This window comes from Periplaneta americana, chromosome 8 (genome assembly GCF_040183065.1).
Source record: "Periplaneta americana isolate PAMFEO1 chromosome 8, P.americana_PAMFEO1_priV1, whole genome shotgun sequence".
NCBI lineage: Eukaryota > Metazoa > Arthropoda > Insecta > Blattodea > Blattidae > Periplaneta > Periplaneta americana.
The window spans coordinates 81753793-81780273 of NC_091124.1; the positions used below are offsets into that span (position 1 = coordinate 81753793).

A 26481-nucleotide genomic window follows, 5' to 3' on the forward strand; every position below is an offset into this window, starting at 1 on the left:
TAAATACGGAACAAAATTTAATTTTGTGGTTAAAAATCGGAAAAGAAAAATCTGTATGACGCAACTATGGAATTCACAACACAATTTTAGCTTCAGAATGTTAGCTAATTAAAGAAATGATACTTATGAATAGTTCATTCTTTCTTTTTAATATTCTTTTACCCTTGAAACTCAATAATAATGGTATTTTACTAAAAATTTCAAATTAGTGTAACTCTGAAAATATTGAGATTAGGACAAATGTTTATAGGATATTTTTTGCTCAGAATGTCTACAGATATAAGCTCCGTAAGGGACGCTAAGTCCTCGTGAATCACCTTGTATTAAGAGACAGAATGCAACGTTATGTTTTATTAGAAATGCGTATCAGCTCTCGTATATACATTTTGCCGGGAGGAACTGAGTATTACATCAGGCCTTCCATAACTTACACTCTACTTGCTATTGAGCTCTACCTTCTCTCCTTCTCTAACCCAGCTGTGGTCGGGACCATTATTAATTCCTAGCCACAGCGAATTAGAACCTAACGTTAGCAAGAGGAAGATCGTTACACAATAGAGTAGGACTGTCTTGAAGTCCCAAACTTCTGACGTCTAACCGAAAGCAGAAAACTTAATACACCACTAAACATTTTATAATTTAGAAACCTTGCACTGAATAAAAGGCAAAGATATTTCATATAAAGTATCGCCCTCTGTAATGTAAGTAAGGATCTGTTAATATACTACTTACTTATTCCGATCCTCTTCTACCTTTTGGTGTCGAGGTTTTGCAAAGAGATCGCCATTGTTTGCGATCCACTGCAATCTTTTTAGCTCGTTCTAGGGATACTCCTTCTGTTGCTAAGATCTCTTCTACGCTATTGTTCCAGATCTTTCTTGGTCTCTCTCTCGGTCCCTTTCTTCCCAACCCTCTAACTCTGGCTTCCCATATTTGTTTAGGTATTCTTTCATCACTCATTCTGTTTAAGTGTCCAAACCATCTAAGCTGTACTTGTTCTACTTTGTGTTGGAGGGATTTAACATTTAGAGACATCCTTATAGTTTGATTCCTAATTTCGTCTTTCCTTGTTTTCCCAATTAATCTTCTTAAGTACTTCATTTCCATAGTTTATACATTTCACTTAACTTTTTCCCCCAATACCCAAGATTCACTTCCATATAGAAGCGTTGGGATGTAGATTGATTTGTATACAGCATTTTTGTTCTTTCACTTAGTTCATTTTTACCTAAAAAAACTCTATTCATTGCATAAATATATAACATTTGCATATGCATAATTATATAACATTTAGTGATATCACATTAATTTGTTGTTTTATCTTTTTTATGTTTTTAACTTTTTAACTGTACTATTCTTTTGCATCTTTTCACAAATTTTAATATGTATTTCCATGTTTTCATAAGATATCGAATATTTATGTGTGAAGATGCCATGATTTGGCGAAAAGGTTCACAATGTTAATAATATAATGTAAAGTAACTATTGTAGTATTTTACATTAAAAAATAAATCATATGACTGAATATCATCTATTTTTATTTGTTGAGTTATAGCACAGTTTGGAGTATTCTAAGAAAATATCTTAATTTGTACCAATATAAATTAAATCCAGTATTCGCACTCTAAGAAAGTGACAAGCTGAAAATATAACATTTTAACTTTAATCATTGACTCGACCAATTTATCTGTACATCCGAAGAACACTTCTTTTTTAATGATAGAGTTAACACACGCAGGCTAATTGCAGAATATTACATCTGGAAATAAACCCATATTTGAATTCATGTCTTCATGATTTGAAAGTCATTGTATGGTGTGGCTTCACTTCGTAATTAATCATTGGTCCATATTTATGACAAGACAACAACGGAATAACAGAGTGCTACTACAGTTTACTACAGAATTTCGTCGAAGAATCCCGACTTGCAAACATAGTCTTCATGCAATAACTATCTTGTTTTGCACTATGTCACCACCCCAAAAAATTAATTACACGGATGATTTGCGAGCGTGTTACGAGTAGATACTTTTCAACAATATGTCCGCGTCTTTCACCTCTGTAGGTATGGGAGATAACTTGGAATTCACTGTCATTTAAAAATGCAACCTCCTAGTTCTCCTTGTATTTCTTTTTTTCTCTATGTATTCTCCTTACACTCCTTTTACTCCCAATGTTATCTTTGTATTCCCCTTGTTTTTCCTTATATTCCCATTGTTCTCCTTGTCTTCCCCTTTTCACCTTATATTCTCTTTTTCTCCTGGTACCTATTCTTCTTGTTCTTCTTATATTCCTATTGTACTCATTGTATTCTTTCCTTTGCTCCTTGTATTTATTTTGTTATTATATTCACATTACAATCCTAGTATTCCCATTGTCATCCTTGGATACCCTTGTTTTCTTTATATCTCCTTGTTCTTTTTTATTCCACCTTTCCTTTTCGTATTCCTCTTTTTCTTCAACTTTGTTTTGATGGACTGTCGGACTATGATGCCATTTTTTGATTCAGTGACACAAATATACCCTACAATAGGTTCAACTTCTAAGGCACCAAATAGTGTGTTGGCCAGTGATATCACTGGCTTGTGTCTGATTGTCAATTTATATTAAGTTTAAATGTGTTTTCTCTCTTTTTCTCTTTCTTCTTCTTCTTCTCTTTTTTTTTTTGCTCTTATGAGTTATTTATTGGTATGAATTAAGTTACTTCCTGTATTTAGTATATTGTCCTTGTAAATTTAATGTTATATTATTGGCTAGGACTACACCGTACACGAGCCTGGCTCTTACGGTAGTGGCAAGAAACATTATTCTTTTATAATTTTAATTTGTACTCACTGCTAGCTAGCTAGTTAAGTAAATTAAACACACAAACAACTTCACCAACGATAATATTAATAGGCGCTTTGATTAACAAATATTAAAAACTTCTCCAGAAACTCTAAATCATACATAGGCCTATCCTTGACAAAAATAATAAATAAAAACACATTGAGCAAAACACTCTACGTGAATAAATTGACGAACATTTGCTATACAAATTTTGACTACCGATCGACAGACGAATAAAAATATGTGATACTTTTGAAATGTTTGATCGAGTGCACTGATCTGTTTCTTCTAAATACAATAGATCATCAGACACAATATTCGTAAATAGTTAGATGATTAAGATTAAAATCTTCATCATAAACCTAATCACCACCATCGCCATCTTAATCACAATTAAAACTATTCAGTCAGTTTCTACGAAACCATAATGAATTCCAGCATATCGTGTGCGTGTGATGTCTTCCTTTATTCCTTTTTTGTGTAGCAAGGCTGTATTTTTATTTTCGTGCTTCACAGTTGGTAATCTAATAGCTTCCATTCTCTTTGTGAGATCTGAAGATTGTAAACTCACACCCCAAAGTTCAGTTGATATAGATGCTGGTACACAACAGATACGAAGGCAATGAAGTTGTGGATTCTCTACCAAAGAAGGGTGTAGATAAAAGATTCATTGATCCTAAAACTGTTTTCCCCTTCCTGCAGGCACAATCAGCAAACTTATCAACAAGAAAATGTTCAATAAACAATTTGTTCTATGGACGAACACAAAAGATCAAAGAAAAGCCAAAGAGCTCTTCTAAGAAACTGTCCTTAATAGGAACAAATAACTTATAAAGCTTTCCAGAAAACTTATCAAAGTATGTTGTTGACCTCTTAACAGGGCATTGTCTTTTAAAGAGACATCTCCACTTTATGGGACTTGTTGACAACCCCATTTGCAGGAGCAATCAGTATGTAGAGCAAACTTCAACATTTTGCGTGACTAACAATTTATCTGCTCTCAGATTCGAACATCACGCTCATCATTTATCGAAACCGAGCGAGTTCTTACAAATTTCACTGAAGAGGAGAATCATTACTTTTATCTCAGCAGCTGGTTTAATAAAAGACCTAAGATAGGAGTTGCACGATAGATCGGTGCAGGGCCAGTTGTACATCTTTTTTCGAAAATACATATAAAATACAAGCCCCACACCAGTTCAAGAGCGACAAAAATAAAAAATTCTGAAAATTCTAAAAAATAAAAAAAAATTCTCAAGATTTTCAAAAAATTAAAAAATTGTCAGAATTTTGAAAAATTTAAAAATTTTCAAAATTTTTCAAAAATTCTGAAGATTTTCAAAATTTTTCAAAAATTCTCAAAATTTTCAAAAAATTAAAAAATTGTCAGCATTTTGAAAAATTAAAAAAATTCTCAAAATTTCCAGAATTTTGAAAAATTTTAAAAAATTTAAAAAATTCTCCAAATTTTAAAAATTTTGAAAAATTTTAAAAAATTTCAAAACTTCCCATAATTTTCAAAATTTCAAAAACTTTAAAAAATTTAAAAAATCATAAAATCAAAATTTTGAAAGTTTTGAAGATTTTAAAAAATTTGCGATAGATGTCCTCAGAAAGGCCACCTATTCAAAGGCGGAAAGGTCGAAGACTGAAACGACCAAAAATGACTTTTTTCACTTTTAATTAAATTTAATTTTGCCGATTTTTTCTAAATCACAATATAGGCTATACAGTTTACTCAAGTTATCTTATACGCCCTTTAAATGGTATATTTTTAAGCATGTTCGACTACACAGCACCAATAATAACACTTATCTTTATCACTGTTTTTCTCTAAACGATTTGATTAAAATTTTGCACAGAAACTTATTGTATTACATTACATCAGGTAACGAATTATCACAATGTCTTACGACTCATTCATACTAATGCATGTTAAAAATTTTAAAATATATTTTTTTTCCGATTGGAAAAGTTGGATCTTACAAATGTTTTATATATAAAAATAGTGAAGATGCGGAGATATAAGATTCTCTCCTCAGATTATAACATATGTGTGAAAAAAATATTCACAGCTCTACCTATGATAGTTTTGAGAAAAAATATATTAAAAACCGATATTTTGCGTTACAGAAAAAAACATAATTTCAAAGAATTCATCAATACGAGTATAGCTAAACAAATCATGCAGTTGCAATTAAATTCTTGTGGCATATGCAACAAACACGTACACAAATTCGTAAAGACAATTTTTAAGATAGAAATACGAGTTAATATATAGAAATGCTGGAAGTTTTCTTCATAATGTTCCATAATGTAATCGAGTTATTTCTAATAAAATAATTTTTGTCGTTATATTATTATTTCACAGAGCATAAAACAATAATGAATGCTCTTGTATATCTATGGAAGGGTTTGTTCGCTCCAAGCGAAAGACATTTTCGTCAGATATTAAGCGTACATCTCCGTTTCAATGCCAATGACCACGCATGACTGAATCTTGCGCGTGCATCGAAGTTCAATCACCAGAACGACGAATACGTTCAGTTCTCCTCTGTCTACATTCTGAAAGAGTTACAGCCTGATTCATGCAGACATAAGACTCAAGTTTCGTTGTGGCTTTCATGACATTGCCATTTTGCGAAGTACAAAGGGAAACTGGGACGCTGGAAATATTCATTTCAAGGTTTCTCAGAGAGCACACTGTCGGCATTCCTGATAGTGCAGCTACCCTCATACCGTTAGCAGGCCAATAGCTTTGATGCATTATGAATGTGAAAGGTTGGGTCACACTGGCGGCAATTGCTCTGAAGGCACGCGGAAAAAGTGAGGGAAGAAAAGAAGTAAAGACAGAGAAACAGTGTTACTAAATATTGTTTAGCGCTTGAGCGGTAATTTGGCAGTTTATTACAGATATATTTGGCGTATTAAACATGTTAGAGAGGTGCATAAAATCGTATCGTTTTTAATTAACTAAAAATTATTTATTGTACATAAAGAAAATATTTAAAATAACTAATAATCAATCTATTTTCCTACATTGCTCATGATCAGAGGTAAGAGGTTCGTATCAAAATTTGTTAAGTTGCGTTAGCTTGGACAATAGGGAAAAGTTGCCTAATTCCGTGATACGTTCTTTTCACTGAATATAACGGGGTTGGATATCTTACTAGGAAGTTCACCGAAGTCTCAAATGTAAGCGAAAGATGTAATCTTCCGAGAAGGATGTTTGGCGCTATGGTCGAACGGCAAAGCTTTGACTGACATTCAATTTTAAAAATGTATCACGGGATTAGGGGTACCACGGAAATAGGCAACATTACCTTACATCTACCGAATGAACTGTAGTGACGTAGTTCTCAACGTCAACAAACCAGTAAAACAAACATCTAGTGTAGTCTGGTGGTAACAAAATCATTTTTGTGTCAGTAATCCACGGCCTTAGAATAAGAAGCAAAATGAACAATTAAGATTGTATAAAAATAATAATTTGCAATTATATTCTTTGTAATTTTCAATACAAAATAATTTCCCATACATACAAGAATAACAAACATAATACATAATATGTACCTAACCTTATTACAATTAGTAATAATTTGCATTTTCAGATTATAAAAATATATATATATACTTTTCTATGTTCATAAAAATAATATTTGTGCCCTGAAAATGTTTGTTCTACGTCATAAGTCGTAACTCGAGCAAATCTGAAATATAATACGGTGTTCCTTACTGTATCACCAAGTGAACAACAGATTTTTGAATCTGTTATGCCCCAGGGCTAAAGAGCGCCCTGCAGCATGATTTCCTGTGGAGTATTAAATTTGAAACAGGAACAGTGTCAGCGGAATGCACGGTTAAGATGCGCAATGCAATCCCAGCTTGCAAAGTAAATAGATGCTTAGCCAGCATTATAGAGTTTGACGCGCGTGTGGTAAATCAGTAGTAGTAGGCCATGACTTGTTATTGCGAGATTCCTATTGCATACAATAATTAGTCCAATTTTGACGCTTTCTTCTTCGAAGATTTTGGTGGATATTTTGTGTATCGGTGAAATAGTGCGTCAGTGCTTACTGAAAATATTAGGAGTGTTTTTCATTATGTTATAGTGTTTTAAATATTAAGAGAAGACATTGCTAAAATCTGTTTACGTTTGTAACCAAGGACAACTCTGAAATATTTTACTTTTTCATTTTATTTACTGTATATTCATTCACTTTTCAAGAATCAAGCTATTTCTTTTAAAAAACTTATATTCCGTTATAACTGCCCTATCTTGAAGATATTCTTGTGAATTTTCGAAGAAATCTCATTGCCATGATTATTCCTCCTCCAGCTAATAATGGGCTGCATATAATTCAGTTGATGAAACGAGTAAATGAATGCGAACAGCTATACAAAGTGAGCGGAAATTATATAACTCTTTCTGTGTATGTGCATATTAAATATAACAGGAAAAAGCTATGATCTAGTGTGAAATAATAATTAGAAAACATGGAACAACTTTATGATTTATTCTTAGCTTCTACAAAGTCGTTTAATTTTATATATGATCATATACAATGAGTTGCAAATTAAACTCTGAGACATCTCCTGTTTTAACATAATATAACGAACCTAACTGCACTCAAAATTCTTCCACACAGGATAATACTCAATGCAATTCACAATGTACGAGCATTCCTTCCTCTACTACGCCTTACCCCCACTGTGAGAAATTTTATCGTGGACAACATGGCATTAAAATTCATATAGCACGTGCCATCCAGAAAAACATAGGATTGCTATAGTCGAAAGACAGCCCAACTGGCAAAATAAAAAAAAAACATAGTAGCAATGAACACAATGATACAACTTTAATATCATCAGCTAGTCCTGACGTTATTTTGGATCCCATCACCACAGAGAAGTCTCCTGTCAGACAAACTCCACATAACTCCTCTTCTAGGCAGTTAAATCAATATCATCAAGAAATGTCTCACTGGAAAGCTGAATTTGAAAATATTACTACTGAAGAGGATTTCTATAGTAAAGTTGACAATTTTTCTCAATTTCTTGCTAACGCCATTACATTACTCCCTGGCACGAAAAACCCAGCTCGTAAATATTACGAAGCAAGACAGGATAAATGTTTACTCAACAATCAACGCTCTTACGAGCAGTCTAGCAATCCCGAACGCGCAACAAAGAGAGATAGGGAAAAACGTCGATCGAAATACATGTACCAACTTACACAATTCCAATATTTTAATCAAAGAAGAAAAGCTGTTCATTCGGTACCGAGATAAAATAATCAGCGCTGTACTATTAACGTCAACAATGTACACAACTCCTTCTCGAAGATTTTTCCTTCCCTAATAATTGCATTCGTCCTTCTTACGAACATGTCTCCGATGCAGATGATTTAACCCCGACTGAAACGTTTAGCACTACCATAACCAAAAAAGAAATTGTAGCGGCTGCTAACAAAATAGCTGTTGATACATCACCTGGACCCGACCAAGTGCTTATGAGAGCAATTCGTAATGTAGTTTGCTATGAAATAATTTATTTAATTGCAACACGTATGCTATCGTTGTGTGAAATACCTCCTTGCCTCACAAAAACACGGACTATATTAATCTACAAAGGAGGCGATGTTACTGACTTAGGCAACTGGCGACCAATTACCATTTGTTCCATATTAAGAAGAATCATCGAGCGTGTACTCGACAAACGTCTTAGGAAAATTGTTACATTTCACGATTTCCAACGTGGATTCACAAACAGCCCCGGTACTTTAGTAAACACTTCCTTACTTAATTCTATTTTAAAAGAGGCCAAATCCAGAAAAACGAATACCACCTTGGTATTCTTGGACATTCGTAAGGCGTTTGACAATATTTGCCACCTCCATCTGAGAAACACTTCATCCTCTCTCAATGTGCCATCTCCCTTAGCCGAACTTATCGCTAAATTACAGGAAGTTAATACCACTCAGATCGAGGTTAACCACAGAAAAACGGAACCTATAGTAATATCAAGAGGTGTGATGCAAGGTTCACCCTTATTGCCTTCATTATACAACATCGCGACGGATCACATCCTTCATGAGCTTACTTCCGAAGAACTTGCCGAAGAATATGGTTTTAAACTCGTATCGGGTCTTCCCAATGTAACCGTTCTGAGCTTCGCTGATGATGTGGTAATTGTTGGGAAAGACTCTGAAGCTGCCAAACATATTGCCGAAATAGCAACTAGAAGACTTCATGAAATTGGATTGGAGATTAACGCGAAAAAATCTAAATGCATCTCTATTGTAAACGGCAAACTTAATACGTCTTTTATTTACCTCGATTCCACTACAGAAGTGCCCGCATTAGACATCAATGAAACCGTCAAATATCTTGGAGTAACTTACAATGACGAAACCGTTTTCGACTCCGCGAGAACTATGGAAGCCCTCCGATCTCAGTTAGAACGTCTAACCACCTCACCCTTGCTCCAGCCTTACCAAAAATACAACGTGGTTTCTTCCTTCATTTGTCCGAAGCTTGTATACCCTTTTCAAACAACCCTTCCCGATAAATTACCTGTCAAGTTCCTCAAAGATGTAGATCTTCTTATTAAAAGCTCAATTAAGGACATCCTACAACTTCCTGGGGATATTCCAGACAATAAGTTGTATTCCGACAAAAACTTTAAAGGCTTAGGTATTTTCTGTGCACGTTAGGAAGCCTACTTGCAACACGTCAACTCTTGCATGAAGTTGAATATGTGTAATAATATGTACATAAACAACACTAGATGTCTAATGGAGGAAGCTAAACATTGTTTGAACAACCTTCAAATCGATGAAACTGAACACCTAACTTCTACGAGTGGAGTAATAACCATCAGAAAAATTAGGACCGAATTACGCCAGCGAGAGTACAACGCATGGTGCAACTTACCTCAAAAGGGAAAAGGCGTTATTCTGTACAGTGAATTCACTCCCTCTAACAAATGGATAACTAAGCCCGATTGAATGACTAGCGGTGAATGGAAGGAGGCTATCAAGATGACTGCCAACGTAAGCGCTTTAAGAGCCATACCCGGTAGGTCTCAGGACAACCACTGCAGGCGATGCCTCAGTGAGATAGAAACCCTTGGACATGTCCTGGGAGCCTGCCCTTATGGCGAAACATTGCGTATACATAGGCACCATGCAATTAGAACTAAATAGCCGATGCCCTTAAAAAACTAAAATACACCGTCTATGAAGAAGTCCACGGAACCGCCTACAATGGCAGTAACAGAGGAATTGACATAATCGCCATTAGCGAATCCCTGTCTCAGGGTATGATAATCGACCCCACCATGAGGTTTGAAACGTACAAAGGACAGCCCGAAGACGTGCATGAGGAGAAACGAGCAATCTACGTTCCAACCATCCCGTATTATAAAGATAAATACCAACTTCACGATATCAGTGTTATGGGATTGATGTTTGGAGCAAGAGGAACGATACCCAACTTCTCTTCTAAATTCTGTAAGACCCTGGGACTGCACAAATCTTTTCTGAATGAACTGGCCCTCCTCATAATTAAAGAGTCAGTCAAACTTTTACGGAACCACCTTTATGGACTCTAATTCAGTGTATGGAAAAAACTGACGCACCATTATCATTTTTCTTTTTCCGTCTTAGCTTTCATTGATTCTTTACTTGAATTTTTTTTTCTTCTGTAAACTGCCATTGTTTGTGTATTTGTTTGCCTTTTTCTTACTCTTTTAGCTCTCATCATCTATTTGTTCTTGTATTGTTTTGTATGCTTTGTCTAATGGCAGCCTCTAATTTGAGGAAGCTCCAATAAATAAAAGAAATAATAAAAAAATACGCCACAGATCATTGCTGGACTAATCGCATTGGTCCAGTAGAACAAAGCATGCATTTTAATTGGTTAAATTATATCACGCATTGTTCGAACTCTTTTCTTACGCGTAGTTTCATCAAAGCGACTTATCACTATATTGCATTGAATCAAATTAAATGTAAGAGATGTTTGATTAAGACGACATCTGTAAGCACGTAAAATCAAAAGGGGTTTTAAGCCCATCTCACCTGGTGGATGTTGTGGTCGGTACCCGGGGCGGGAAACCGATAACGAAACATAAAAAGTGTTGGTGAGGAGATTCAGCAAGTTAGTTGAGACAGTGAAGATTTTCAGGGAGTGTGAATCGAGAGACTTGGTAGCGGCATGGCGTCATCCAATGAAATATCTTGTAAGTAACTTTCATGTATATATTTGTAAATTCATAATAAATCAAGTAGAGTTTTCATTGTAATCAATCCAGACTAAGTTTAGTAACCATGTAGTTTCCTATAGCATCCTGAGAGCTCCAGCTCTTCCAGCAAAATTGTTTTCCATTGTTGACGAAAATGGTGGTGTCAGAAATCCTGATAAGTATGAGCGGAAGTCGAACGCAGTAGCCATCCGATTAGCAAACAGTGCGACCTAAGTGACGGTCGCACAACAAATATAACAGTGGATTTCGTATATGGCGCATCGCATTAAGCGTATAATTCGTTTCAAGAACACTTTGAATTTTTGCGTTAATGACTATTGCGATTTCTGCGGATTGGTATATATATTTGAAGAATAATTATTCTTCCACAAATCGCAGCGTCAGTCATTTCTATATTGAATGTTGAAACATTCCAACACCATACATTGGTCGAAAAAGCAAAACATTATGTCTCTTTTGAGTCAAATTTTGAAGTAAAATGTTTATCTTGATTATTATATCCCCCATGAAAAGAAATGTATTCCATATAAATGTTTCGTAGCACAGCGACCCTGAAATAATATTCCTTCTTTACATTATACATACACATTGCATTATTTCCATGTAATATATATCTCCATTTGCTGATAGGCTTGTATGATTAGCAGTAAATCTTGAAGTTTTGCATTCGACGTCGTGTGATTGAAATACGCAAATTTTGCCATGTTAAAACCGCTCATTAAACCGCACAACTCCGCTGCAAACGTTAGCACGTAAAGAAACTACTTCTTTACTGTGCACATTGCTGTAATTTAGATACGAACGTCATCCAGCCACAGTTGCGGATATACTGTGAGTTGTTTATGTGAACAGAGTATAGGATACACAGCAGACAACTAGTGAGATGATCTGTATGCGTGGCTGCACACTATCTGAATACTATATTTTGGTACGAACTTCCTACCTCTGCTCATGACTAACTCCCAACATCCTGGCAGTTTTTAGATGCCACGCCTGAATAAATCCGTCAATTTTAAAGGGCAGATTTTTTTATTAAAAAAGATTCCCCAGACACTGTTCAATAAAGAACGGAGAAAAATTAAGATCAAGAGAATATAGTGAATGTGGAATAACCTCCTAACTGAGCTCTTGGATAACTATTTTTTAAATGTTAGCAGTACACAAACTGGCATGCAGCAAGTTTACTTCATTCAATCTTCCTGGTAGTTTTTCTTGAATTGCGGCCTCAAGAACACTGAGTTATTAAAAATAAATCTCAGGAGTGATGGTTACATTTCTCGGAAAGAATTCGTAGTAGATGACGCATTTTTTGTCACACCAGATGCACAAAATTTACACACGTGCATGGATACCAGCTGTTCCATGGGGAATGGCTTCTTTTCAACTCTCATACATTAATTTCTGTTCTCAATGTCGATGTAAAGGCACCATTTTTTGTCGCCAGTAACAATCTGGCACTAAAACAATAAATATTTTTGGCGAGCTGTAGACTACTGTGACGAAAGAACAAAGAATCATAAAAATGATAACACGCAATTATTGCTGTTTTCTCTCAATGTGGTATTCTTACACCCAATTTTATATACTACTAATGAGATTTAAATATCGTACGATAGTTGATTCGTCACAGTTCAACATATTGATCAATTTCCAAGTTAATTGACGTAAATTATTGTGAAGTAAATAGTTGAAATAGTATTCATCAAAGTGTTCCTGAATTTGCTGAATAATTCAAATTAAAATGATCTTCTTGGAACCTAGAAAACCATTTTCGTGCCGTACTTTCGCTGATGTCAAAATCAAATGCTTTTACTCCTCGGTTAAACTCAAACAAAATGGTAGCATGGAAATGTTCGGTTTGTTTTTATACTTGACACTCCATTGTCCCTAGTCCATAATTAATACAAACTTTCTTAAAAGTTGAAATATTCAACAAGAAATCAGTAAGATAATACTACGATATCAAAATAAACACTGACAAATTTCAAACAAACGTCTTACAAAGTTTCAATTACTATGGGAAAGGAACATGCTACGAAATTATGCAATCTACTAAGCTTTCATACGTACAGTTCGATTCGATATTGGCCTCTGTCCTTGGTTGTTCTGCTAGTGAGCGAGCTGTGTGTTGCGTCATAAGAAAGATATTTCATCACAAATGCGCATAGAAGGGGAAGAGGAAAGAGGAAGAATGAAAATAATATCTATGCTCGAAGCTGAGGGACACTCATGTCAAGAAAATACGTCATTATGACATTGTTTAGTCAACAGACGTAGTGGTTAGTAACGGGACGTGTGGAAGAATGCTGTGTTTTAAGGTGGAGTGTACCGCGACATGATAAGAAGGAAGTGTTAGGTGTTATGACTGCGCGACCTGACCTGTGTGACCCAACCCGCCAGTAACTCGCTCTCAGTCTATCTACTTACTTTTTGCAGGGGCCAAAATCCCTGAGTCAAGCTGTAATTAATGAATTATCATTTCTCTTCAAGAACACCAAGAATAATGAAGTGTGGTAAAGTTTAGGTAAATTGGTAATATCTTTACTATGCATCAAGTCCACACCTGTGGAGTAACGGTCAGCGCGTCTGGCCGCGAAACCAGGTGGCCCGGGTTCGAATCCCGGTCGGGGCAAGTTATCTGGTTGAGGTTTTTTCCGGGGGTTTCCCTCAACCCAATGCGAGCAAATGCTGGTTAACTTTCGGTGTTGGACCCCGGACTCATTTCACCGCCATTATCACCTTCATCTCATTCAGACGCTAAATAACCTAGATGTTGATACAGCGTCGTAAAATAACCTAGTAAAATAAAAAAATACTATGCATCAATCATGTACTTGATGGTATTTAGTAATTATCAATAGCAGTAATTGTTAGAATAATAAAATTGTGCCTATTGGTTAATAAGTATGGCGAGGTGGCTATTCCTGGAAAGGATAACGTATATGTTAATGAAATAATACTTTTATACTTGTTTTAAGTCTATGTACTCTATTTTAAGAGGTCTCGGTTTTTCTATGCAATAACGACTTAAGTTTTCCATTCTTTATTTACAAGTATTGGGGTTGTCTTATAAATTCGTTTGCTTCTTGGCTACGTTTCAACCACTAACAACGCCTGAAAATGCTGCACACCCCCAGCACATCTAGGACAGAGAAGTTGCCGGACAATCTCGGGTACGATATGGAATTTATTTACAAGTCATTAAACAAAAGGTAATTCAAAACAAAGAAGTAGTAAGGCTTTGTAAAGAAACTTCATTTTGTACAGTATGAGCCATTATTATCGACAATATATTGCCATTTCCCCACAAGTATATAAATTTCATTCCCCCAAAAACCGGTGATCATCTGGTTGATGAACTGTTTAGTTTGCAGTCCTCTAAGGAAATGAGGTCTTTGCCATTAACGAAACTGCAGGGATCTTTGTATGAAGAGATAAAAGTCGGAAGGGATGACGTCGGGAGAATAGGGTGGGAGGTGTAACACATCCTAATAGAAATTCCGTAACTTTTGACGGGACACCATAGAAGTAGGCATATGTGGTCTGACATTGTCGTGCTGAAAGACGACTCAACCACTGATGGTCAATTCCGAAATTTTCTCTTCAAAGGGTCCTTGAAACAATCCAACTGAGAACAGTATTTGTCTGAATTGATGATCTCACCCGTAGGAAGAAATTTATAAAATATAATTCCTCTCCAATCGATCTAAATGCATAGCATATCCAGGTCCTTCCTTGGATGAAGCCCTGGTTTAGGGCTCTTCTTTCTTGCGTCATGATTTTCTTCTTCGGACGTTGTCGTACACAATCCACTTTTCATTTCCTGTTTATTGCGTCTTATTTAGGAGTAGCAGATGTAAACGCGCTGAACCAAATTATTTTTCTTCCTTTGACGCGGAGCTCATATGTCGCGAAAATTTACCTAACCAAGTTTATTTTAAGTATTTGACTACATTAACATGAGATAAATTCAGTTTCTGTGCCATATCCCGAGTTGTCATCCGTGGATTGTTTGAAATAATATCTTAGCATGTCTGTAACCATAGGCCGCCCAGTGCGAGGTTTTAGTTTTACGAAGAAATTTCCAGCTCGAAATCGAGTAAACTGCTTTTGACACGCTCGATCCGTCACTCCTCTTCTCCGTAAACAGCAAAGATTTCCCGTTGGGTTTGTGAGACGGTTTTACTCTTACGATAATAAAATACCTGGCTTGAGATGCTGAAAATGTTCCTTTTACCTTCCGTGTTATTTTTGTAAGCGCAATTCCAAGCATTCAACGTCAGTCACAAACATGTTGACGTATCCAATAATGGATCTGGTTGTTGAATCCTATGTCTCACGGGTGTATCGGTAGCTATAAGTTCACTGTACAGCGGGTAGAGTGTCTTCAGGCGGAATATATGAAACTTACGATAAAAGAGAACGAACTTAGGAGAGAATTCGATACTTAAAAATGGTTGCGTTTAAATTGTAACTGATATTGGATTTGAATAATTTGTTGTTGTTTAGTCAACTGTCCGAAGACAGATATGAATCTCATAAGTGATACCAATAAGGCACCACTTACAAGGCAATTAGGCCAGGATATAATGGGGTAGGGTGGCCAGTTCCTTTCCCCTTCCATTGGATATATCGCCGATTAGCTACATATTACACTAATCAGACTTTAGATGCATACAAACAATTGTTCTTCCTCTGACACATATCGTCTAGTGAGATATACTGCCTGATATCACAGGTCAACAGTCATTTTTCGCCAGACCTAAAACTAACAAAAATTCTTACTAATTTCGACCTCCTGAATTAAAAAATAACAAGCAAAATTTTCCATCAGCTCAGGTTTTCGAGATGCACAATATAATTAATTTTCTATGAATTTTATTTTAAAAAATTACCGTATTTCATGTGTAACTACTTTTTTTTTACAAATGTGACGACATATTATGTGAAAACAATATTAGTATAAGTATGCCACCATATTAGAAGCACTTCTGGAAGCGGAAATTGTTTTATTGCCCTTTTCGGTTTCATTTGGAGGGGGATAAACAGGGTCGCAGTATGAAATGGCTTCAGTTTACCAGGAGATTTCCGTGGTGTTAGTATTCTGTGTAAGACATGTATTTTTTAAATGTGTGCTTCAATGATAACATTCAAAGTACAAATGTTTTACATATGCTGATTTGAAGATTATAGCATTGCTTCTTGAAATTCAATTAGGCTACTACATAACATTTTGCAGTTTTCTGTGCTAATGGGACAGTCGTGCTCGAGATAAGCATTATAAAATAAAAATATCGCCAACACAACAATCACTAGAGCCGGGGAAGAAATATATTGTACATCAACCTCTTGTACGTCAAAGTAAAGTAATTGTACCCCCTTTAAACATTAAGTTTGGGTTAATGAAGAATTTTGTTGAATCATGAAACTGAAACATTTAAACATAAGTCTATCTAGGAAAAAGTTCCTGCTATTAATGGCTCAAAAATAAAAGAGGGAGTTTTCAATGAAACACAAATTAGAGAAATAATGAAGAAGAATCACTTCGATTCTTTGTTGGAAGGAAGAGAGCCGCCTGCATTGCATTCAAGGAGGTTGTATTAAATTTTCTGGGTAACCGTAGAAGTGAAAACTACGAAGAATAGTGCAACATTTACTCTTGGCGTATGAAACTATGGGTTGTAACATGTCTCTGAAAATTCACTTCCTTCACTTCCATCTTCACCTTTTCCCCCAGAATTGTGGCGATTTCAGTGATGTGCGTATTCATCAAGAAATTTAAACTATGAAAGAAAGATACCAAGGTCAGTGGAGTACTAGTATGCTATCAGACTACTGTTGGACTTTAGTTCGTTATGTACCTGATGCCTAGTATAAAAGAAAATGCAGAAAAGGAAAGCTGTCATCTTCTGAATAATGAGTATTTAACCTTATTGTCATTAAGTAAAGCAGTATTTTGAATAGATATAAATTCGAACATTTCTTAAAAACCTTAACCAACAACTATTTTATATTGCCATATTCCTATTCAGGAGATTCAAATTATACAGAAAACATGTATCACATGTCCAGGGCAAAGAAAAAAGTTAAAATTTGTTACGCAGTGTAATAGATGGATTGGTGTATAAGTTCGTAGCGTAAATAAATACTTGGTTGCTATGGAAACGTGGACAGCAGATGAATGAAAGTGCAGCAAAATGCTACGAACTTATGCACCAATCTAATACATATCAGCCAGAACCTCAATCAGAAGCAAACTTTGACTATGTTTTTCTCAAAACATTGGGTTTCAAGTTAACCTGTTGTTGCACCCAGCGCCACAATTATTTCCAAAGCTTCAGCGACTGGTACTTTTTAAGTCTTAAGAATACGTACGTCATACTTAATTACCCGTATCAATACTTGCGTTAGTTAAATGTGTGAACTTCTAAAAAAATTAGAAAAATATTTACGAGTAAATTCGTTTGGACCGACCCCTCGTCTTATAGAAAAATAATTTACCGGGCCGCCGTCTCTGAAAGGTTGAGAACCACTGATGTAGATTTCACAACTTTTGCAGCAGCTTGTTTCCAGTATAGGCTACATGTATTATGAATCAATCTGCATGTCAATACGGATTAAAGTCGTTTGAAATGTTCTATATATTTTACTATTGTTTATATTTTGGAATATATTGTACAAAGAAGGATATCCAACACACCTAGTGAAAACTGTTAAAAGCTTATACGAGACAAGAATATGAGTAAGAACAGCAAACAAGGCAAGCGATACAATAATTGTAAATCAGGGTGTTAAACAAGGCTGTCCACTATCTCCAACATTATTCAATATACATATGTATTGATAAAGCCACAGAAGAATGGCAGAATAAAATAATAACCGGCACAAATATAGGCACGACATTATTGAAGTCCATGCTTTTTGCTGACGATCAGATCTCGATGGCAGAATCGGAGAATGACTTACAAGTGGCAGCTTATCAACTACAATTAATAATGGAAAAATATAATCTTAAAATTTCTAATCATAAAACAAAAACAATGGTCTTTGAAGGAGTTAATCACAGAAGGTATAAAATAGTTTTAAATCCTGAAATCATAGAACAGGTATCCTCATTTAACTATTTAGGCTGCAATATATCACACTTAAAAGAACAAGACGTCAAAAGTAAAATGAGTAAATTTCAACAGATATGTGGAACAATACGAAGAACCTTAAAAAATAAAACACAACGTCCAACACAACTAAAATTTTATACAACGTTAGCTGTCCCACTATTAACCTATGGTTCAGAAAATTGGTCTATAAACCGAACAACTGAAAAGAAAATTGAAACCAGTGAAATGAAATTCCTTCGAAGTGTTGCTGGTTTCATTGTTTTAGATCACCAAAAGAACAAAAATACACAACAACTAAATATTTTTAATTTTACTGAGAAAATACAACAAAAACATAATTGGTACCAACATATAAGAAGAATGAATGAAGATCGGTTACCTAAAGTAATATTGAACTATGAACCAAGAGGACACAGAAATGTTGGTAGACCAAGAACAAGATGGATAGACGACATAAACTTTGAAGACGGAACAGGCCAATAGAACAAATCCTTGTGGTTGATGATGATGATGATGATTATGATGATGATGATGATATTTTCAGTTTCAACAATCATAAATCAATGAAGATAATCTGAGGAAGATTATGCACAGTACCGTAAAACGTTTCTCCTATCCAAATTTCTATCGTAGTAACGGGAATAATCCGGTGTTTGGGCGTGGGTTCCAGTGCCGCTTGGGTTGTTTACCTAATTGGGGTTTTCTGAGGTTTTCCATATCCTTAATGCGAATGTTAGGTATAATCTATGGCGAATCCTCAGCCTCGTCTCGCCGAATACCATTTCGTTATTACCGATTCCATCGATGCTAAATAACCTAGTAGTTGATATAGTGTTGCTAAATAAGCAACTTATAAATACTAACGGTATGAAAGTTTCACACAGTAGTAGAAGAGTTACTGTATATCAATTCAACTTTGGACACACCCTAGCGGAACTTTGAGCTCTGTATCTCGTCCAATATTTGATATTCTTTGCACGAATTTCACCTCTAGCACATTTCTGTCCATAAATTATATAGGAAGAATTTTACATGGGATATACCATTTATCAATGTGCATGAAGCGTTTTTATAGGAAATTCTTTAATGGAATTCTTTCGTAACATTGAAGGTAAAGTACAGAAGTTATACCTTCATATGTGTAACCAAATTACCTGGAGATTTAATACAAGAATTGGAATATAAAAGGATATAAAGCCACAATTCTCAATAGTGAAAAAGTGTTTGGATCAGTAGAAATATTGATTGATTAAAAACGTGAAAGTATCGATTAATATACGAATGTCTATGTAAAACTATAGGCTAATTATAATTTATTATACTACACAGGAACCATTGAAGAAACTCTGTTTAAGTACGAAATACCTATGTCAAATTAAAATAAATTAAAACAAACATTGTTATCAAGATTACATGTGTTTCCATCAAACATGTGCTTTCCGAAATAGTTTAGTTTATCACCTAACCACAGTTGTCGGCAAACGCAGTACATTTAGAACTTATAAAACGCAACTTCTCAACCCCAACTCGCTAGTTCACCTGTACCAGCAGGGTTTGTTGACATGTTTCAGTGAGTACACTCCTCGGGTAGTTACTAGCGCAGCGATGGCTTAATATCAAAGAATGTTTATTTCAAAGGAGATAAGTGAATCGAAAAATGCAAAGAAATATTTCCGTAAAGAATGAGAAGAACAATTCTTTATTTTATTTTATTTTATTTACTTGTACAGATGTATTTATGCATTCATTGGCATAATTTTCTGAAGATGACTCAGTCGAGTCGAAAACGTTAAATATTTATTAAACAAAAAATGTGTAAAATAACTTCTAGTTAATTGTTCAAAAATATATAAGCATAGACGGACCTTGTGTTTAACTCAACTTATATAACAGCTTAAAGGATATCCATTATGGCTTTTAAATTTAGAGTATACTTAACCTAACATAATACATAATAGTGAAGACCATAATAAGTTCAATGTTTCTGCCACAGATTTAGAGATGAGTAAAACTACAAAATACAAGAATTGGATGGCTAAATGTAGAGCAGAAAAAAAAGAAAATGAAAAGATATGAGCAAAGTATCTGAAAAGGGACACATAAAAAATAAGAATAATTATTGAAAGGAGAAAGTTAAGTGTCCTAATGATGAAAGATTGCTGCTCCAAAGAGAGAAAGCTAGCAAAAGAGAACAAGAATAAAGAAATAGGCAACAGAAAAAGCAAAAAAGAACACAATATCTGAAAGAGCACTCGGAACCTATAAAAGCTTAAGTACTTTAAGAAAAGCTGTTTTCAAAGTACAATCTGCCCTTCCACATAGCCCATACAAGAAAAAAGATGTAGTTCGTGAGCTTATGAAAGAAACCTTTCAAGCTCGTTAGAAATAGTAAATAATGTGATTAAATATTGTGACAGTGATAGGATTGGCTGCCAAGCTCTTGGAAGTGAAAGATAGTCAAACTGGTGAAAGAATGTATTTGCAGAAACGTTACCTTGAAATGAAAATAGGTTAAATATACCTAGAGGAATTTATATTTCAACGAAGTGAGTTGAGGCGAGTTTCAGATTTTTTTACTAAATATAATAATAATAATAATAATAATAATAATAATAATAATAATAATAATAATGATTTATTTTAGCTGGCAGAGTTAAGGCCGTAAGGCCTTCTCTTCCACTCAACCAGCAAAAAGTGTATATACATATGCATGAACTTACAAAGAATTCAACAATTTGATTTAGATGAGAGTTACATGTATACAAGAGTTATTTACGAATTAAACAACAAAATACTATGAACTATTAATTAAACACTGAAATAAACTGTGTAGCAGAATTAAACTAAAATACATAGAATGTTAATATATTACAAATAATATTAGATAATAGAAAGAGATTATTATGAGACAATTTTGAAAATACAGCACAATCAGGATGATGTCTAAAGAAAAAAGTAACAATGTAGTCAGTGATAGTTTAAATCAGTATGATTGGAGTGAAATGCTAATAAGATTATCTTTTAAGCTGTTCTTAAAGGTGTTGCAGCCCCTAATACTTTGTGACAAGGAATTCCATTGACGCGAGGTGGATATTGTAAAAGATGATGAATAACAAGATGTTCTATGAAGAGGTATACTTAGCGTGCCACAGATAAGTGATCTGGTATTTACGTCGTGGTTAGAGTATAGATAAGAGAAACGAGAAGAAAGGTAATTTGGTGTTAAGGTGTGCAGAATTCGAAAGAGTAAAGACAAAGAGTGTAGTTCTCCGTTCTTCAAGTCGGAGCCACGAAAGACTTGCGAAGGAAGGTGATATGTGATCATATCGTCGGATGTTGCACACGTATCTGACGCACATATTCTGAGCTCGCTGTAACTTGCCTGACAGTTCAGAACTTAGGTCACTTAACAAAACGTCACAATAATCGAAGTGCGGCATTACTAGGGTTTGTACTAGGGTAAGTTTTAGTTGCTGGGGCAAGAAATTTCTCTAGCGACTCAAACAGTGAATGGAGGAACAGATTTTTTTTTATCGTTTCTTTAACTTGAAAATTCCAACTTAGATTATTATCAAAAAAGAAGCCAAGATTTTTTACGACAGATGAATAAGGGATTAGTGTGTTGTTAAGGGTAACAACTGAAAGATTACTGTTATTAAGGGAGTTAACTAAACGCTTATGTCTAATAATTATGGCTTGAGTCTTACTTGGATTAAGTGCGAGTACGAAATTGGCCGCCCAAGTGGAGACAGTGGCTAGGTCACAATTTAACTTGTCAATCGATTCATTGATCGTATTGGGTCTGGAATGTAATGTAAAGTTGTAGGTCGTCGGCATAGAGGTGATATCGGCAATACTGTAAGTTCTTTGATACGTCATTAATGTAGATAGAGAAAAGTAGTGGTCCTAATACGGAGCCCTGCGGCACTCCTGCCTTTGTGCATCGCCATTGGGAGAATTGATTATCTAGTGAAACACATTGTTGGCGGTCCCGTAGGTAGGAGTCCATCCAGCTCAAGGTATTGTCTGACAGGTGCAAAGCCTTCATCTTTGCAAGAAGCAAGTCGATATCAACAGAGCCGAAGGCATTGCTGAAATCGAGAACAGTTAGTGCCGTTACTTCACCCCTATCCATAGCTTCACGGATGTCCTCAGTCACTTTAAGTAGGGCTGTAGTAGTGCTGTGTCCATGCCTAAAACCCGATTGATAGTCATCAAAGAGTTTGTGTTCGTCGAGATAGTTCGTAAGTTGTCCGTGTACAATATGTTCTAATGCTTTTGTAAGAGTGGGAAGAATTGATATCGGTCTGTATTGCTTTACTGTAGAAGGTGTGTTAGATTTAGGTAAAGGTTTCACTAATGCCATTTTCCAGAGTGAGGGGTAGGACCCAGTCATAATAGATGCATTGAATATATGGGTGACGGTCGGCAGGATCACATCTATTATTTTATACAGGAGAGTGATATTTATATTGTCTATACCTTGGGCTTTCGATTTCATACGTCGCAGCGTCTTCATTACGTCAGTCGGGTTAATGTATTTAAAGAAGAATTTATCCCACACAGGTTGGGGTAAGATCTGAGAAATTCAAGAGTCTTTTGCTTATGTAATGGTTCAGGTGGAGCAGTGACGAAATGTTCATTTAGACTATTGAGTGACAAGTTGAAGTTATCTACACGAGGCTTTGCTTTTGTTAGACCCAGGTTATTAAGGTTACGCCACAATTCTTTTGCACTGACCGAAGGTAGAATAAGGGAATGTGCATGGCGTAATTTAGCATTTCTTACTGCTTGATTACATTTATTTCTTAAAACTTTGTAAGTATTATAATCTAATTCGTCCTTGCTCCGTCTGTATTTACGATAAGCTGTGTCTCTGTCTGTCATGAGTAATTTTATGGCATCGCACATCCAAGGCGCAGGGCGTCTACCAACTCGTCTGGTTTTCAAGGGTGCGTGTTTATCGTATAACTGAATTACTAGGTCGTTAAATTTTTCGATTTTGTCGTCAATGTCTGGTAAATTCCACACTTCAGTCCAAGGCAGGCTAAGTGCGTCATTGATTAATTCATCATGCTCAATATGCTTCAAGTCACGGTATGATGTGATGTGAGGTTTATATTTTGGACAATACAAGGAATATTCTAGAAAGATTATGTCGTGAGCTGAGATACCCGGCGCTGGTAGTTGTCCATTCGTTAATACTAGCTGAGAATTAGTCGTGGCAATAATGTCAAGAAGTATCTCCGATGTGGTGTGGTGGGTAGCTGCGGAAGGAAGGATGGATATATTGTAAGACTCAAACATGTTCTTAAGTTGAACTGTAGCGTAATTACTTGAATTTAATAAGTTTGTATTGAAATCGCCTAAAATAACAGTATGGTCATAGTGAGGCACAAGATTAAGCAAAGGTGTTTCAAGATCACTTAAGAATCCTGATTTAGGGGGTTTGTATACAACTCCAAGGAGGCACTTTTTGTTGCTTGCACCGACTTCGATGAATAGATATTCAGGATGTTCTAAGACTTCATTCGAAGACTGGTAGACAATTTTAAACGGTAAGTCCGATCGCACATATATCGCAACACTACCTCCGCGTTTACCGATTCGGTCATTTCTACAGAGGGTGTAATTATCTAAACTTAAAGAGAAGATGAGAGGGAAGGCTTTAACCACGTTTCGGAGATAAGAATAGCGTGAAGAGACAAAGGAGAGAAAATAGATTGAACTTCATTGAAATGACAGAGAAGGCTTTGAGAATTTATGTGGGCTACTTTTAAAGTGTTAGGATGCGAGCTGAAAGACTATTTTAACAGGGCACTGGTCGAAAGAGCAGGTAGTACTATAAATTTTGTTCCCATAAACATCACACGAAATTTCATAACTGTATATATATAAATGGAAAATGTATTTGGGCTTTACCACAATACAGTTAGGCCCGGTATTTTGTACAATATAATACTAACTAGCATAACCTGAAGGTTGCTAGGACTTGAAACATTCATCGGCGAAAAATGACCGACAAATGTTTCTTAAAGCTCTCTGTAGGGACTAGGGTTTTTCTGTGTACCGTAAATCTACGATAAGAGCCTCCTAGCTTTATTCCCCTCACAGAATAACCCATGTTAAGCCATGCTAATGAATTTCGTTTTCAATATTTCCACTCTAAGAAAGAGTGCGTCAAAGAAACTTTAATGCAGGCTTGGAGAAGTGGGCGACAATTGTGGCGTTGCGTCACTCACCGGATACGTCACTCACCACTTCGTTCCATTCCCGCGTCATTGACTTGGTAGGGGAGAGGATTTGTATTCAATGTCTGTCTTATGTGATTGCGTACGGGCCCCGGATACGTCATTTAATTCCGGTGGACTGTGGACGGGGAACCAACGCTTTCCCAATGCTTTTCACCCCTCTCGCGCCAGTTCTGTATCCCTGCTTTAATGCGTAAAACAAACTTTAGTGCTTGAAAGTAAGTCATTTCGAAACTATTGTACGATTTATTAAAACGTTATGTAGGCCTACATTATACGTGGCTTATGGTAACTTTATTTCACGATATTCAGGAAAAGTCTACTGTACTTCTACTATTCATGAGAGAATCTGTTTTTGTTATGGTAATAAATAAACACGAGTTGTAACGAAATACACAATTTTCCAACTGCTCTACCTTATCTCCATCCATACGCAATAACATAGCCTGTTATTTAACACACACTAATAGCCTACGCGCAAAGAAGTAGAAGTTTTAAAACACGACTACATGCACCTGCAAATATAATTGGCTCCATTTATGAACTGTAATATTAGTCGCGCTAACAATGAATAGTGAAAATGTGAGGTTTTCATTTGTTTCCTCTATATACAAAAGCCCTGTTAGGAATATAAAATACACAAAAAACAAACAAACTGTACCCACATACATGCATACATACTTCTTGCAGTGCAAAATGAACTAAAACTACATAACACTGCAGAAATGCCATGTGTCCCATTTGACGTCTAATGAAGTTGTGAAATAGAGGGGTAGATCTATGTTCCTATCACAATTTTTTTATGTCCCAATTCCCTCTTCACTGCATCTTGGGCTACATTTTCCGAACACATTTCTGATATCAATACTCACACTGTTCGAAGCTCCGTAAGGTTATGTAAAGCTCTCGCCTCGATGCTCTGCAGTAGACGAACGTTGTTGAGTACTCTGGAACAAGGATAAACCACGAGTTATTACTTGTCCACTCTCTAAGTTTTAGCCTAGATCATAATATGTAACAGATTGTTCATCCCTATAATATCGGAAGCACTTTGAAGAGAACAACCGCCAGGATCGCCACCCGTCCGCCGTAAACGAACACGAGATGGCAGTACAGTCTCTAGTGCAACTGAAATGACGTGACACCTTACGTAACAACTAGATGGCAGCATAGTAAATCTGACAAAAGTGGGATTTAATAACGATCATAACAAACCATAATGGTGATTTTCAAATCGCAAACTCATGACGATGAAGCACTTTTCTCCTCGCGAATCATAGGCATGGTATAGAGCAGCTGTTATCAGCACAGTGCACCCTCGGGCTAACGTCTCTTACACGCGGATAAGAGACTGCACTATGGTGCATCCGTGGCTGCTGGCGGGAATTCTATCTCTCTGTCTTACTGCTGCACGACGGGGCATATTACGATGCACTCTTTACCCGTTACCAATTTCAGCGAGTGCTGACGACCACCGGTATAGTTTCGGCCTTGTAGAAAATCGTCCGGCAGTTTTGGTAGAAAATTAAAATCTAAGGTAGGAATGGTAGTAGAACTGGTGGCATTAGTCAGAAATGAAACTTGAATGCATTATAGAAAACGATTTTTTTCTTTAAGTTAAGGGCTATAGAATCACATGACAATCAACAATATATCTTCATAGGATACTCAAATAGGGCTGTGATGGTTATCAAAGTTATAATTGGTCTGAATGATAAATGAATCCATCATTGTTAAAAGGCACTAAGCCAATAATTCTTGATGAAAATGACATTTTCATGGATTTCTTAAGATTATTTCTGTTGGATTCAATAAGGGATGAAACAAACTTTTCTAGCTTAGTATTATCTGGTGAGTGATATGTAAACATAACAGAATCATACCTTGGAAAACATTATGTTTTGGATGCCACAGGAGTGTTCGAGTATGTAGTTTTCATTGTTAGAGTGGATTTTGCTTTATTTTCAATCGTAGCTATACGGAGTGGATGGTAATTTCTGCACCAAAATTTAAGA

The 26481-nt window shown here is 35.7% G+C and overlaps 1 protein-coding gene across 1 annotated transcript in view; it reads right to left on the minus strand.

Moving 5' to 3' along the window:
* Positions 1-25395, minus strand: part of LOC138704228 (follicle-stimulating hormone receptor-like) — a 312886-nt gene extending 287491 nt beyond the window's left edge. Inside the window, exon 1 of the mRNA XM_069832109.1 lies at positions 25339-25395. The gene's annotated coding sequence lies outside the window, so the exon portion shown is untranslated. The remainder of the gene's footprint in view (positions 1-25338) is intronic.
* Between the last annotated feature and the right edge of the window lie 1086 nt (positions 25396-26481).